Source organism: Alnus glutinosa, chromosome 5, assembly GCF_958979055.1.
Source record: "Alnus glutinosa chromosome 5, dhAlnGlut1.1, whole genome shotgun sequence".
Lineage (NCBI taxonomy): Eukaryota > Viridiplantae > Streptophyta > Magnoliopsida > Fagales > Betulaceae > Alnus > Alnus glutinosa.
Window position 1 is genome coordinate 15,013,049 of NC_084890.1, and position 9,681 is coordinate 15,022,729.

Consider the following 9,681-nt stretch of genomic DNA (forward strand, 5'->3'; position numbering starts at 1 on the left):
TGCTCTCTAACGTGTAACCCAACACGAACGCCTCCCAACCAGGTCTCCTACCTGAAGGGGTCTTCAATGGAATCCTTTACCTTAGAGCCGACCTCTAAGATAGACTTCAGATGTAGCGCAGCACACTTGTAACGGCTTCAGATGGATCTTGAACTTCTTTGAGCTCTTGTGGAATTCAATACCGAATTCTTGCAGTTCTCAATGCCCAGGGGCCTCTATTTATAGGCTGAGGTGTAGAATGGGTGACTGCTGTAATATGTACGGACACCATCCGAACGGTGAACCTGAGCCGTCCGGACGGACAACTGTGCAACAGGATTTTCCAAAAATTTAGCTGAAAATCTTTCCTGTTTAAGAGCCGCGTCCGGACGGTGAGACACTAACGTTCGGACGGTGAGACACTAACGTCCGAACGGTCGCACGTCCGCTGCAAGTAATTTCCATATAAGGCTTCGCACGTCCGGACGGCAATTCTTCAACACGCAATTTCCATATCAGTTATGCGCGCGTCCGGACCATGCGCCGGGACGGTTGAAGTCGAATCAACAATTCCATATTAGTTGCACGCGCGTCCAGACCAAGGCTGACTGACGTCCGGACCGTGATATTTGAATTGCGATTCTTGCCTTATGGAGATGCGCGTCCGAACGGGACACCAACATTGTCCAGACGGATGTATCGATCTTCCCTTATTCTGAACTTGGAAATAATCTGAAGCTGGTCGATCACTGAAGGTCGTCCGGACGGGCTGCTGAGACGTCCGGACGTATGCAAGCTGGTACAGAAGCTTCTCGATACAGTATAGGATCCGGACGGTATGGCATATCGTCCAGATGGTTGGAACAGATGGGCGTCCGGACGGGATGGCTCGATCGTCCGGACGGCTGATAGGGAACTTGAATTCTTCTGACTTACAGGCAGAATCTTCTGACATCACTCTAAATAGTGGAATCCCTGTTTACAGCATCTTTTACATACAAGTGTTTTTGTCCATACACAGAATGAGACTAATAAAACTAACAGAAACATTTAAAGCATACTACACAGCTGAGATTATACATAAAAGTTCTGTTGTTAGAAACAACTACATACATCCTTACCTACTATAATTCTTTTGTAATTGGTGGCTCAAATGTACAAAGACCCAATGTTGCCAAACATGATAACTACATGCCTCAGGGCAATACGACTTCATGCCAACGATACAATAGTTGATCATGCAAGTATTAGGGTAAGACCCTAATATACAAGAACGTCTTGTTGATGAACCAACGGTAATCCTACTACCTGCTCCCAAAACACTATGATACCCCATCCAGTAGCGTAAATAACTAAGTACATCAAAGCACAAATCAATGGCATCTTACTCAGCAATACAAAGATCCAGCATTGCCAAATGTAAGTAACTTTGTGTCAAGAGCATTACAGCTTCGTGCCTTTGAACAACAGTCAATCATGCGAGCACTAGAGTGAAAATCTAATATGCAAGCACGTCTTTACTGAAGAACAAATGACATGCCACCTACCTACCAAAGGACACTTACATCACCCAAACTGGTAGCGTAGACATTGAAGTAAATTAAAGCTTAATGCCTTTAAATCATGCAACTAGTTGATAGAAATATACATATCATAAAAACAGCACACACAAACAGACCATGATACATGTATGCATATGCAATGTCCCCAAAGCCCCTGGCTCAAAAAACTGAGTCCCTGACTCAAATCACCGAAGAGCCCCAGGCTCGAGTTGCAGGGTCCCTGACTCAAGAATCCGAGTCCCGGACTCAAGTTGTAGAGCCCCTGGCTCGAGTATTCCCTAAGATTATGTAACCACGCCCCAATACAATATGTTCCAAAAGAATTTGTGATAACATCCCCAAAATCCACAAACATGTCACAACACCAAATTTCAAACACCAATTACAATATTCAAAATTCCCAACCACAGCACCCAATCACACAATTCATTCCACACTCCACATACAATATACAATTATTCAAAATATCATTGATAAGTTCAACATACTCGAAAGTAGTAAAATCATTTTAAACAGATATATTCAACATTTAGTTGGTTCGAATTTATAAAACAACATATATATTTTGCAATTCATTAATATATGAAAATAATATTTCTTAGTGAGTAGAATACTCACCTTGATTGCGTGGATTTAAGCACTAGGTTTCCTAGGCATCACCTTGCAATGCATCACTATGGAATAACACATTGCACCATTTAGCACTCTAAATAATTTAACACTCTAATTAGTGCTTGAATCACTCAAGGCTAAACCGTTGAAAAACCCATAATATTTTAAGGGTTCCAAACACACATCCGTAAACCTTATTTACTAATTTAACTACAATCCCACTAATCCAAAACATTAGTTTAGGGTTAGACACCAAAACCACATTCTAACATATACCCCTATTAAACACTCTCAAAATTTATTTTCACTAACCCATAATATAATAATGTTGTCTAACCACAATAACAATAACTCTCAAATCATACTCACTAACCTAATCATAATAAATATTAACCCACTAACATAAACACTAACGTATTTAAAATAACATTAACTCATAAGAAAATCATAGGGTTAAATCCACAAGACACCAATTAAACTAAATACCCATAAATTAGGGTTCTAAGAAACTTACCCAAACAATGTCCAGTGTTTGGGGGATCTTTGCAAGCTCCAAATAACCCAACACCTAAATAAAACACTAGATTAAACTCATATTTCTCAAGATTTAACCAAAAATCTCAAAAATACAAGTTTAGCGATTTACCCCAAAAAGATCGGTAGAAACGTAGATCGGGCCTCGTAGATCACGTTTCCGAAATCGGATTTTAGTTTGGATGGTTGGATCTTTGTGGATCAATTTGCGTGAAAAACCAAAGAGAAATCAAGAGAGAGCTTTTGGATTCCGGGAAATGCCGAGAAGAAAGGCTCTCTACCGCATATAATGCAGAGCCATCCGGACGGTGCAGTATTCCGTCCAGATGCATGCCTCTTGATAATGCGCCAGGGGTGTAACATCAAAGGCCATCCGGCCTTTTTGTTCAAAATGGTCGTTCAGCCATGATTTCTTTAGCCATCCAGTTTTGCTTTTTATCTCCCTTGTCTTATACTTTGACTATTCTTCACCTAATTTCTTTCACATTTCTTTTGTCATTTTAGTTTGATTATTTTACACCTAACTCTTCTCCTCTTTCCCATATTGGCCGACAGCCATCATTGCACTACATTCATTTTGTTTAATCTTTCTATTATATCATATTCTCCGCCCCCATTTTTTTTTTTTATTATTTACTCTTTCTTTTGTTTAGTTAATTTGTCACTTTATTTACCAATTATTTATTTCCTACTATTTTGTATGTTCTTATTTTCTTTCTGTTATATTACTTTCTATTCTTCTATTTTCTTTTCTTTTCTTTGGACTTTAAAAATATTCTCTTGCATTTTTAATGACACTAAATTAACTTCTATCAATTATTTACACAAATTTTATACTTTAATTATTAGATAATGTCCCGGACATTACAAGTACAGCGTAGGAATATCATTGTACTTGTATCCCAAGTAAATTTCCATATTGGTCAAGTGCCAAAAGCACCACTGGTCTGTATCCACATTCTCTATTGTCATAATGCCTCCTCCAACATATGCCATCCTGGGTTCACTCAGTGACCCATGGTGGTAAATTATGAGATCAAAAAGTTGATCATCCATTTCTGCACCATTTTAGTAAACAAAGAGAATAGTCAAACTCATAACTAGAATACAATGCACACAATGCACAAAGTACAGTGTTGATAATGGTTGACCCTTACTGTGTGCTGATAAGTGTTGCTAAGTGTTACTGTGTGTTGATAAGTGTTGTGCTCTTAGATTGTCCCATGATAGCTATATGAATTTTCTATTTGTACTATCCTATTATTCGTTGGACCATATGCATATATAATGTCTAGGACTTCCATTCATGAGAAGCTAAAAGAAGTTAGAAATACTGCACCATGATATTAGGGACCACATTATTGGCTTGTTCAAGCTCATTGTAAGATAAAACAAAATGAATTTTTAACAACCAGACAGTCAACCCCACATAGCACAAATATGAACCTACCCTTTCAATGAAAAAGAGACTGTGAACTTCCAAGAAGACAATGATTACCCCCAAATACTTTATTAACAAGGATGCACAATCTAAAATTTAAGAAAAGAACCTAAGCAAATGAAGATTAAAAAGATATTGTTGGAGGCTTGTGGCCAATGATCAACATAATTTTTTTTTTTTTTTTTTTTAAATAATGATCAACATAATTGAATGGTAATAGATTGCTTCAGTTTTCCTCTAAATTAAGTTAGAAGAATTTTTTTCAACTTAGTCTATTTAATTAATCACATGATATTAGGGACCTTTCATAAAGTTAATGATGTCTTAAAAAATAGTTCAACCAAAATCTAGATATTCAATGTGCACTAAGCTAGAATTTTGTTGAAAAATCGAGGGAATTTCATTTTATATCTTTTGTGGACAGCAACACATGATGTCTGACCCCAAAACAGAACTGTAATAGACAAAGACAAAGACAAAGAAAAAGACATTTGCAATAAAAAAAGACAAAGACATGTGCATGTGTAAAACCAAAGGGGGCAAACGGAACTGGTTTTTGAACATACAAAAGTGGGGACTTTTTTCTTTGCCCAACAAATGACGAAAAACATGTGCTAGAAGGCCCTACCCCAATTGTATTATTTTCCTAAACATCAAAAAGTGTTTATTTCTCTGAACCCAATACTTTGCCCAATAACCAAAAATCAAGCAAAAGCTATATAAAACTTCTTGGGTGAAGTTTGTTTTGCAAAAGCTGTATACTTTGTTCAAAATATGGTGCTCCAGAAAATACCTTTGATTTAGGGTTCGATCTTCAGTCATAGGGTCGAGAGAGTAGATTAGGTTCTGAAAAATCAGCTTCCAACTGGCAAGAGTGAGTAGTTTCAGACTCCGACTTGTGTAGGTCCAGCGGAGATAAAGTGGGAAAATCCGGCCGAGTTGCAAAGAGAAGATGCAAAGATTCGGCCGAGTTGATATGTGAGAGTTTGGGTGAGGGAAGATCGACAATCTGTGGAAATTAGGGCTCCGATATAAATACTGTGGGTAAAGAAATTGGCAAGTAAGGAAAAAACTTTCAAAATTATAAAAATAAATTTCCCTCGTATTTCAGTTCGGTGATTCTCGTCTAGTGGGTTGACAGGACGCATATGTGTCATCTGACGTGGCAAGCGGGACATTTGTCATGGTCTTAGGGGTGTTATGTGGTGCTGATGTGGTAAACTGTTAGCTTTTGGACGGAAAAACTAACGGAGGTACCAATTCTGTCGTTTCCCAAACCACAGGTATTATTTATGATACGAATGAAAGCACAGGGGCAAAAAATAAAGTTTCCAAACTACAAGTACCAATAAGGTGTTTAACCATTTTTTTTAAGGGAAAAAAAAAGAAGAAATTTTTCAATGAGAGCCCCCAAAACATGCATGTATTTAAAACTGAGAAGACAGTCAAATAGCAAGGAAAAATAACCAAACATATATATGAGATGTAAGTAACCATGAGCAAAGTTTCTCTGCAATAAGCCAAACCCAAAGGATTCACTCAACTCATGTCATGCGTGTAATGTGTGAAAGCTAGCCAAAAAGCAAATAGAACACCAATTTGGTAATAGCAATTGAACTGTCTGACAAGAAAATATAAAGTATTACAAGTCAAAAGTCAAATTCTATTTTACTAGGGACTAGTCACCCTCATCTGATACACTCCACCTAAGAAACAACACTTTTCTTTTACTTAGTTCGTTAGTGACAGTCTATTTTTGCAATGATTTGGTCACTAACTTTTTCTATAGGGACAAGTGTAAGAAACTTTTCAGATAATATTCAGCAGTGGACTTTTTATATCCATATTTTCCTGAGAATTTATTGCTTTCATTCTTGGTGTTGTAACCCAGAAAGAATGCTAGAATTTTTAGGTTCTAGGTTCAACTAGCGAGTTGGTCAATTTGACTAACACACTAAAAATTCTCTAAAAAGGATATCCAGATTATAACCAGAAAATAATAATAGTAATAATAATCTTAAGGGAGCTTTGATAGTGCATAAAAGCAATAGCATGAGAGGAATGAACTATCAACCTTCAGATGTAGCAGAAAAATTAAGCAGATATCAAACTAAATCATCTCAAATATATATGTAAAGATATTTCAACAAAGCACAGAGACTAAGATATCAGTTAAAAAAGGCATGAGATATTTGATAAGCTGTCAAAATAATAATAATAAAAAAATAAGGTTAAATACAATTTACCCCCCCCCCCCCAAAGTTGTCACCCATTTTCAATTTAACTACCAAAGTTTAAAAATTTGCAATGTGCCCCCCTAGGGATTGGGGGTGACCTTCGGGCAACCCCTAAAAGGGTTCTAGGAGTGGCCCAAAGGCCACCCCCCACCGCTGGGGGTGGCACACGACCACCCTTGGCACCTTGGCATGGCCACGCGCCACCCCCGACAACCTCTAAGGGTGGTTGTGGCCTCCCCCAGGGGATTGAGGTGGCCTTTAGGCCACCCCTAAAAGACCTTTTGGGTGGCCCAAAGGCCACCTCGGCACTTGGGGGTGGCCGCGCACCACCCCCGGCAACCCCTAAGGGTGGCCACGACCTCCCCCAAGGGCAGCGGGTGGCCAAGCCACCCCATTTTATATATATATATATATATATATAAATTTGTAATATGCCCCCACAAAGTTTCTAGAATTTTCAACTCACCCCTTAAAAGGAAAAACAACGTCGTTTTGGAGTGAGGGTAAAACAGACATATTTGTGTAAAAAAAGTCACGTGACACGTACATAGTCAAAATTCCGTATGGTTTGACGGTCAAAACAGACAATGGCTAAATTGAAAATTTTGGAAACTTTAGGTGGGCACATTGCAAATTTCAAACTTTAGTAGCCAAATTGAAAATGAGTGACAACTTTTGGGGGGGGGGGGGGGGGGTGAATTGTATTTAACCCAAAAAATAAACTATCTGTATCTCCTTTTTTTTTTCTTTTTTTCTTTTTTTATAAAAAAGAAAAAAGAACATGCTTAGAGATTAAGACTGACAAGTACAATGAAGTCTATTCTTAGCATGTGAGACGACATGTTTAGGACATGTCACAACCAATAAGGGTTTTCCTTAAGAAGCTCAAACCTGCCTCCATCAAGAGATTTAATATCACCTAAAACCCAATCAAAATAGAAAAGTAGCCACCTAACGTACTTTTTCTTTCACCTCATCACTAGCTTGGACATTATTAGAATACCTCTAAAAACAATGTTAGACCTGCTAGCTGTTCTCTTAAACATGATCAAACCATTAGAAGCAAAGAGATAAAGAAACTAAGATCAACACAAGAGATACTCAAGACTGGATGCAAAGCATATGCAAAACACTAAGGCAATATCAACAAGATGCAATGCATAGAACCTGACATGTTCTAGGATAAACAAGAACAATGATCCTAGTAGCAGTGTTGTGACCCTTGTCCAACTTATCTAATCTAGTCAAAACAACCCTCATCATATTGCACAAACCCTTATAATTATTCCTAAGATGAAGATTATCATTCTTATGCTTATGGGATTTCAGCGAGAAACAGTTAGATCGGTTATGACCAATTAAGCCACAATGATGGCAAGTACGGACAAACCTTTGAGAAGGTTGTCTCTTATATGGAGGAACAAATTTAGACAGGGAAGGCCTTGCACCAGCTTTACCTTTCTTAGGATCATTCTTTTTAGTCCAAGGTCTTTGAGAGTGAATCTGAAGACACTGTGGTCGAGTATGACCAATGATACTATAGTGATGACAAGTAGGAATGCATCTAGACTTAGAATGCTTCTTGACAGGTATTTTAAATTCAACTTTTACATGGTTATGAACAATGACATTTTTACCTTTATCCAAACAAGCAACATGAGTCTCAGATATTTCAGGCTTAACAAAGACAGTTCTAGAAGTAGAAGCATCATGTGAAGAAGATGCAGCAAATTTATCAAAGCCTAAGCCAGATTTGTAAGAAGAACACTTCTAATCATTTAGCATTTCAACAAGCTTATCATTAGAAATTTTTTTCAAATTACTCTTTGATTCACTCAATTCATCTTCTAGAAACTTACATTTTCAATCAATTTGCTTCTTTCAGTTTCACAATCATTAATCCTTTTCACATACTATTTGTTTAGATCTCTCAATTCAGAATATTTCACAAACAACTTATTGTAGATCGACGATCTGAAGCTCATTTTTTCTTTTGAGTCACTATTTTTAGAATAATAATTATTGGGCTCATAAGGACTGTCATATGAAACAACAAAAGCTAAGAAATTTAAGTCTTTTCCATAAGTCTCATCAATCTTATTACTGTCAGATTCATCACGTAAAGTAACATTGAAAGCATTACCTTGTAAATTTGCACATTTAGCCTGAATGTGACCATAGCCCCTACACTCATGGCATTGGATGCCATGAAGGTTCTTTTCCCTTTTGAAAAGCCTATTTAACTTCCTAACAATCAAGGCCAGGTTTTCTTCATCCATTGATTCCTCATCAGATGAGTCATTTGTCTCTTTTATAATAGTTTTGAGAGCAATGGACTTGTTTTTTTTATGTTGAGGCAAAGAAAATTCATAGGTCTGCAGAGAGCCAACGAGCTCTGCAATTTTCATAGTGTCAAGGTCTCTCCTCTCTTCAATGGTAGTTACTTTGATCCTGAATCTTTCAAGAAGAGATCGCAAAATTTTCTTGATGAGTTTAGCATATGAAGCCTTCTTTTCAAGATTAATCATAGAATTACGAATATCTTTTATTTTGTCATAAAACTCAATAAATGTCTCATCTTCCAATATCCTAATTCTTTCAAATTGAGAAACTAACATTTGAAGTTTAGCAGATTTAACCAATTTAGTTCCTTCATATGTAGTTTCTAGGATCTCCCATGCTTCCTGAGCAGTTTTACAATTAGAAATTCTTGAGAATTCTAATGGTGAAAGTGTTAGGCATATGGCATTCATAGCTCTGTTGAAAAATAAAGAGACTTCTAATTTAATCGTGTGTGTAACGTGTAACAAAATATCAATATGTGGAATATAAATTGAAAATAAATATTGAATTCTAAAATAAATAGCAAGTGTGTGCACAAAGTGTCAAAAAAAATAATAATGCGGAAATTAAATGACACAGAGATTTTTGTTGACGAAGTGGAAACTCAATTAAGAGAAAAACCACTCTGAGGCAGCCAAACCCAAGATATCCACTATTCAGAAGACAAAGACCCAATGCAATGGTCGTACCTTGCTCTCTAACGTGTAACCCAACACAAACGCTTCCCAACAAGGTCTCCTACCAGAAGGGGTCTTCAATGGAATCCTTTACCTTAGAGCCAACCCCTAAGATAGACTTCAATTGTAGTGCAGCAACAACACACTTGTAATGGCTTCAAAGGAAACTAAATCAGCTCAACAATCTTCAAAATAACTTCTCTGAGCACTTGTGGAATTCAATACCGAATTCTTGCAGTTCTCATTGCCCAAGGGCCTCTATTTATAGGCTAAGGTTCAGAATGGGTGACTGCTGT